The sequence below is a fragment of the Cornus florida genome, unplaced genomic scaffold (genome assembly GCF_030987335.1).
Source record: "Cornus florida cultivar Cherokee Brave unplaced genomic scaffold, ASM3098733v1 CherokeeBrave_3.0.0_Hap2_Chr01, whole genome shotgun sequence".
Taxonomy (NCBI): Eukaryota; Viridiplantae; Streptophyta; class Magnoliopsida; order Cornales; family Cornaceae; genus Cornus; species Cornus florida.
The window spans coordinates 65,144,241-65,152,747 of record NW_026775571.1 but is presented as its reverse complement, the minus strand read 5'-3'; positions in this window follow the sequence as shown (position 1 = coordinate 65,152,747).

Genomic DNA, 8,507 nt, shown 5'->3' with positions numbered 1-8,507 from the left:
TAAAACTTTCATATTCCTTGACAACATGTAAATTATTATTAAATTTTATGGAGTCCATTAACACAATATAAACCAACATTCCTGGCCTTCATTAAATTATATAGATATCATTTATATAAAGTCCAAAACATAACTCTCATACCAGTCCATTTAGTTTGCTCAACAAACTAGAAACTAAGCATTCCTCCTTACTTGACAGCATTAATATTTATCTTTAAAAAATTCATAATGTCCCTTAATATTAACACACTAGCATGTACTGACTATTTTAAGGTTTAATCAGGTTAATTTTAAACATTTAAAACCCCCCCTTCACTTTCCAGAAATCACATTCAAGCCCCTGGAACTAAAAATCGTCAGAAAAACACCCATAGGAGTGCACCAACCAAGGGAGCCGACTCCCCCATCATGTGAGTCGGCTATCTCATCTACCTTATGGAGTGCCAACTCTCTCATCATGGGCACCGGCTCCCTCCATTAGGGAGCCAGCTCTCTCCCTGAGATCCCCTTTCTGTTTCATCCGTTTGTCTTCTTCGCTTCTGGCGAAGTTCCAGACCTCTGTTCCAATTTTTTTAAAAAGTTTCTAGGTTCAATCTAAGTTCAAACAGTCCTAGAAACTCCTCAAATTCCATTATGAATTGATTTACCAAAGTTCAAAACCTAACTGAAACAGTTTATGCAAGAAAAGCAATTTCAGTTACAAAAACGTAAAACCAGTTTTCAGCCTAATCTATCATGCATAAACATCCATTTTAAAATTTAAATTAGATTCCTGGAGACTATATAGAATGCACAGAATACAAGTTTACAGGAAGGAGATAGAATGAAACTTGCCTTCAGGTTTCTGTTTGAAACCTTTCAACGTCGTCTCTAAATTCTCCGACGACTGCCGACTACCGGTAAACTTCCTATTGTTCGGTTTCAATCCCACAAGCCATCCTTTCCTTCCTCCTTGGTACGACCTTCAGTCCATGGCCGAAATCCTAACTAGTTTTCACAGTTCCTCTCAAGCTCCCCTCTGTTTTTTCTCTTAAGAACTATTATGTGAATAGGGTTTTTCAACCCTAGCAGACGTATACTGTTCTATATATATAGGCCTTTATTAAACCTACTTCTAATTCCCATTAAATAATAAGTCGGCTAATCAATCTTCATAAAAGAAACTATATACACGACCATATAAATATAAACCAACTAAATCATAAAATAAAACACATCAATAAAACACCAATTAGTTAACTAAATAAATTAAATAACAATTAAACAAGTAATTTAAAATATACAATTTAACAGTTAATTTAAAATAAATTCACAATTAATCAATTAAGCAAAAAAAACACATAATTCTTAAAAATGCAATAAAATCTAAAATCATAATTTAGAATAGCAAAATTAGGGGTATTACATTCTTCCTCCCTAACAAAAGGAATTTCGTACTCGGAATTTGCTCTTACCTTCTTCCTTGATTTCAGGAAACTACGAACAAATGACATCCTCCTGTTTCCCAGTAAACTCAACCTCATTGTGATGACCCTACGGAACACGCACTAAAGGGGTAACCCTATTCCAAAGACTTTAATCTCGACGGTCGACAAAACGACCCGGGGCCTCCAATTATGTTGCGTCCGGTATCTATACCAGGGTACAATTCCATAATCCTCTAAAGGCGCACAAAACTCCTAGGCATGCAGTGCTTAACAAGTTGATAACGCTAAACCATGGGCTACTACCGAAACTGATAAACAAAATCCATGAAAAGTTAATTTAATACGTAAAACTGACCTTCCTCCAAAAAGCACATTACTTCCTATACAGAAGACATCCCAATCAACCATTTCTCGATAGAAAACTCTAATGTACAAGTTTAACTATTTACAAAATCCGACTACCGCCTCTAAACCGCGCACAATTCTTTAAAAAAGAGAGTTTTTCTCTCCGATGTATCCTTAAATACAGTCAAGGGCTTATCATATAACCCTCGCTTTCATATCAGACCAACAAGTGAGAGATCTGCACTACGCAATATCTAAAACGTCAAACGTTGTCACACTAACCTCCTTGTGCCAACAGTAGCACGGATAAGAACATAAAAATGAAGTAACACCTTCAATTACCCATACAAACTTAGGATATATGTCCTAAGCATATCCTCCATGATTAACTAAAGTGTCTCGATCAAATCTCCCGTCTAGAGATGCGAAACAAAGTTGTTGCTCCAACACCTTCAAAAAATTCCTTTGACATAGCACCTTTTATTGACTGTAAAGAATAACCACATGCTAGAACTCCGTTATTAGTGAAATGTAGAACTGATATGAAACTCCCAAATAAATACTACTAGAAGTAATGTCCACAAGCGAACTTACTCTATCCACCACTCTTAATCCATATGGAATTAAAATTCTAACCAATGTTGGTAATTTCTACCAACCATCCATTCCTGATTAGTCCTACTCCCATTTTGATATAAGAAGTGGCTAAAATCTCCAATGATATCCAAGTATCAATGTTCCATCTTGCTAATAAGTGATACACTTGGAGACAGTTACGTACATGTCTCTATTCGTACCACTCCAAAACTAACATTATATGTCGTGATGCAGCTCCTAACCATTTGATTGCACTATAAAATTTATGAACTTTACAATTCAGCCACTCCGAACTTCTTAGCACCATTTAGACCAACTACTAATCCTCCTTCAGTACCCTAAGCCCATCTGAGTGAGGTACTACCTCCTCCAGGTCAGTTCCAAAATTCTAAGTTGACCTCTTCAATTACCTTGGTAACAACAAATGTTATTTTTACACATGTTAAAACTCAACTGATTTCGTAATAACCACCGAAGATTCGATTACCATATCGGTTGATAAAGTCATCCTCATTTCTATTACTTCCACCAGACGAAACTTAATGCAAAGTGTGAATCACCACATCTATCCATCTAAGCCATCTCGTGATCCGTGCTATTTGTATTAACTAATATCTTACCAGTTCTAAATAAACAATGGAACTGATTTAATTTATCAGTCAACCAATGTCCCAACCAGATTCCTACCCCTTGCGTTAAACCAGCAATCCCTCAACTAAATCTATGGAAAAATGCTCTGTCATTTCCACTTCAGTATAGGAAATGACGGCAAAGATTTAGCGATCTCTAATGGTCCATCTGGATTATGTAATAGATATCAGACTTTGAGACAAAATCACTGTGTCCCTCCTCCTGCCTGTCCTCCAAACATCTACTTCATTTTGTGAAGCATCATGTGTCCATCAGAATAAATAAAGAATGAAGAGTTGTGAACATCAGTCCTTACATCCTCCGTCCAATTTGTTTATAGAAAGTACCGTTAGTCTGATACCACTAGCTTTCATCTGCATCCAGTGTTTAATTTGGAGCATCGCCAAAAGTTAATTCTACAACTAAATCCACACATTCTGATCCGTGATAAACTTACCAATGTAGAAAGTCAATCGGTAATTCTATTTATCAAAAGTCAACTAACTACAACTTTTCCACTTACATCGTGCACCTCTTCTTTATTTAGGTGTTGGGGCTCACCTTTATATCTTTGATAGCTTACTTCTCTAACATAAGTAAGTGTCTATTAGACTTCCTGTCTAACTTCAAAAGAATACGGAATCTTTCCATCCTCCCATTAGTCAGCAATTTCCTAGCAACAACTATTTGCTGTGAATTGTGACCTAAAAAAAAAAAAAACAATTTCCATATTATTTGTGCAAATGAAAAGACTTTGCTTCCTCCTCGATATGCACCCCCGGCAACTCCTCCTAATGACACGCCCTCATGAATCAGATTCTTAATTAAGAATAGACTAATAAATAGTTTAATCCATCTATTATCCTCAGTCAGTGTCATTCCAATAAGTACTTAAACCAGTACTAAATCCCCCTGCCGACTTGGGAACAACTTTTGAAATTTTCAAGAAGATGTTCAGCAAAGTCAGTACCTTTGATAAATCATCGTGGCGTTAAAGTATATCAAACTAATCTAGATTATTTGACTCGATCTGCTGGTTTAATTATCCCATCCTGAAAACATACCATAATTACGCATGTCGAGGTTCAATAGATTGGCTAGAATTATATATATCTACTAAATCCTATGACCACATGCTCACAATCTTAGCGTAATTAACGTTATTCCTCCAAAACAGTAGTTGGCTGATCACATACTTGTGTCTCCAACTAAACCACATTCCCAATCCTGAATAAATGAAGAAAATGAAACACATAAGACATACATAAAAATAAAAATTAAAAAAAAAAAAAAAAAATCCTATTCAAAGCATCGTTCTTTCTAGAAAAGAAAGTCTCTTTTGGAATCAACCTTACCAGATTAGTTCACAATTTCCTTTCATAGTTTCGTAGGTAATCATCCAACCTTGAAACATATCTTTTAAACATAGCTTAAAAACAAAATCTATTTGCCTAAGCAAATACCAGAGGCTTAACCCTCATTCTCTTTATACGCGGAATGCAAACCGTCTAATGTAGCTTTATAAAGCAACTTAGAACGTCACAACCTAATCCCCATACTCTCCGGAACGTGATATAAAATCATTACTTCATTTCGATAAGATCTCCATCCGATTCCTAAACTCCTGAAGAGTTCTTTTATCTACCTCTTTTAAAGGTAATACGAAAGTTTAACTATATGTAGGTTGATCCACACCAACTCTACTAGCATCATTCACTATACTATTAGCGAAAAAGATCACTCTCGTGAGATCCTTCATCTTAAAGATTCAGTATTTTCTTCCTTAGATACGTTACAACCCCTCCACTAGGATCCTCTTCGGACTCCTATTCCTTGTTTGTCTTCTTTATGAGAACAACTAAAGTCGTGTTAGTCCCGTAAGGCAGTGACCTAAAACATACTTATAAATCCTTCCTTGGCTTATACTTTTAAAAGTAGCGCCAACCGGAACTAAATCTTCGATTCCAAGTTCTGCTTCTTACAAAGAACTTGATAACGCACTCCTTTACTCCTTTGGGTCTGTATCGCTTTCGCCTTGGACCCCATCCTCCTCCTAGTGTCAACCATTCCATAACTATGGAATATAATCGACATCTGCTCCTCCTAACGAACCGTAAATAGAGCACAACGAATCCTAATATGGCTCTAAGTTTTTAAAAGACGCAACGCGGAAGTCATAGAACGAAAGACACTCCTGAAGACACTAGAACCTAGAGTTCTCTGATACCAACTGTGATACCCCTCGATTCTAGAGCCACGGGTGATCAAGTCCGAGCACAGATCTGAAGGATACCAAATAATTAATATGTAAACAAGCAAGAATACAAAAGAATTAAAAATAAAATAATAAGCTGAAAAGAATTCTAAATACGAAAATCCTCTAAAACATTATAGATTTATATAATTTATTTTTCCAATCCGTACAGCTCGAGAATCCATCCAGTGGACCCCTAATAATCCCAAATGAACAATAAATTACAGAACCAAAATCCAAAATTAAATAAGAAAGGAAATCCTATGTAGTCGGAAGAGTGAGTAACTGTATCTGCTTCATCACGATCAAGCTCTAAGCCTGGTACTGACGAACACCTGAAAAATAAGAGTGGGTTAGGCCCACATGCAAGTTCTATCCTACTATAATCCATACATAAACTCGATACGCAGATACATCCTAGATAGTTCGGTAATAACTAAAATAGTCCATATAGATATAAATACACACTATAGGATACTCACTAGCCTATAATGTAGTTCAACATGAATAGAAGGTAACATGTAAATCACACATTACGGTGTGCATGTGCCCTAGACCTATAAAGGAACATCAGCAATATCCAGTTACCCATCCTTTGCGATATACGCACCCTAACTATGATCCTGAGACTCAAGCTCATATCACAGTACCATAAGTATATATATATAAATCCTTCCTAATGCAGAAAAATAAAACAAACATCCATTATGTCGTTCAACTAATTTAGTTGACAGGACATGCATGCATGTAGGATTTAACTGTTTTAGTTAATCTATTCCGTATGTATGAATAGGTAGGACTTAGCGTTTTGATCTAATCCATCCATAATATGCCACCGTCCTATACCGGTGCATATAATGCATATGATCCATAAATGATGCACACTCATTTGAACATCAAATCCATCTAGAGACAAACATAATAGAAATCAGATATAGACAAGATCCTATTATGCATCCAGTATATGACTATAATCATAGGACCTCCGTGTAAATTGCTAGAGTAAGAATACACAATTTAAACCATCCATATCCATCCAATTGACAAAACAGAATTTATAATCGTTCATTAATTTAAAATCCATAGCATGTTATAATGATAATCAAATGTATTAACTGAGCACATTATACCAAAATTCCAAAAATCCTTTCATACTAGTCCATTAAATTTACTAAATAAGACTAGCAATTTAAACCTTCCACAATTCTTAACAGCATGCAAATTATTATATAAATTTCATGATGTCCATTTAATCCTTAATTATGAATCCAAAACATGATATAATGACACTCAGAAGTATAAACTGAGCACATACACTCTAATCCTAAAAATACATTCCTATTAGTCCGTTCAATTTGCTAAAACAACCACTAGCAATAAAACTTCCATATTCCGTGACAATATGTAAATTATTATTAAATTTTATGGAGTCCATTAACACAGTATAAACCAACATTCCTGGCCTTCATTAAATTATATATATATCATTTATATAAAGTCCAAAACATAACTCTCATATCAGTTCATTTAGTTTGCTCAACAAACTAGAAACTAAGCCTTCCTCCTTACTTGACAACATGCATATTTATCTTTAAAAAATTCATGGTGTCCCTTATTATTAGCACACTAGCATGTACTGACTATTTTAAGGTTTAATCAGGTTAATTTAAAACATTTAAAACCCCCCCTTCACTTTCCAGAAATCACATTCAAGCCCCTAGAACCAAAAATCGTTAGAAAAACACCCATAGGAGTGCACCAACCAAGGGAGCCGAGTCCCCTATCATGGGAGCCGGCTCTCACATCATTAGAGCCGGCTCTCCCTCATGGAGAGCCGGCTCTCTCATCATGGGAGCCAGCTCTCCCTCATGGAGAGCCGACTCTCTCATCATGGGAGCCAGCTCCATCCATTATGGAGCCGGTTCTCTCCCTGAGAGCCCCTCTCTGTTTCGTCCGTTTGTCTTTTTCGCTTCCAGCGAAGTTCCAGACCTTTGTTCCAATTTTTTTTTTCAAGTTCCTAGGGTTCAATCTAAGTCCAAACAGTCCTGGAAACTCCTCAAATTCCATTACAAATTGATTTACCAAAGTTCAAAACCTAATTGAAACAGTTTATGCAAGAAAAACAATTTCAGTTACAAAAACGTAAAACTAGTTTTTAGCCTAATCTATCATGCATAAACATCCATTTTAAAATTTAAATTAGATTCCTGGAGACTATATAGAATGCACAGAATACAAGTTTACAAGAAGGAGATAGAATGAAACTTACTTTCAGGTTTCGGTTTGAAACCTTTCAACGTCGTCTCTAAATTCTCCGACGACTGTTGACTATCGGTAAACCTCTTACTGTTCGGTTTCAATCCCACAAGCCATCCATTCCTTCCTCCTTGGTATGACCTTCAGTCCACGGCCGAAATCCTAACTAGTTCTCATAGTTCCTCTCAAGCTCCCCTCTGTTTTTCCTCTTAAGAACTATTACGTGAATAGGGTTTTTCAACCCTAGCAGACGTATATTGTTCTATATATATAGGCCTTTATTAAACCTACTTCTAATTCCCATTAAATAATAAGTCGGCTAATCAATCTTCATAAAAGAAACTATATACACGACCATATAAATATAAACCAACTAAGTCATAAAATAAAACATGTCAATAAAACACCAATTAGTTATCTAAATAAATTAAATAACAATTAAACAAGTAATTTAAAATATACAATTTTACAATTAATTTAAAATAAATTCACAATTAATCAATTAAGCAAAAAAAAACACATAATTCTTAAAAATGCAATAAAAATCTAAAATCTTATTTTAAAATAGCAAGACTATCCTTTCCAAAATTAGGGGTGTTACAGTGGGTTCTTCAAACGTCTCTGTTGCCGCCGTTTCACTGTTGTCGTGCTATCCCCTTCATTGTCGTTCATTTCTTCCTCGTTAGAACTGTTGCGGGGCTCTGTCAATCTGTGTGCATGGTGGCAGCGAAGACGGTAGTGAATACACAGTGGTGGGTGGTTTTGGGGATGAAAACGATGGTGGGTTTGAGGGAGAGGTAGTGGCGTCTTGTTTGGGTTAGGGTTTGAGAGGGGAAATATAAGAAAAATGTGAGGAGAGAGAAAAATTGAGTTTCTCATATGGATTGTACCTGGTAACCCATTTACACCTATTTGATCCAAGGGTATTCAAGTCAATCAAAAAGGGTTGTATTGTTTAAATTGATAATTTAATATGTCAAAGGGTAGTAACGCCAATT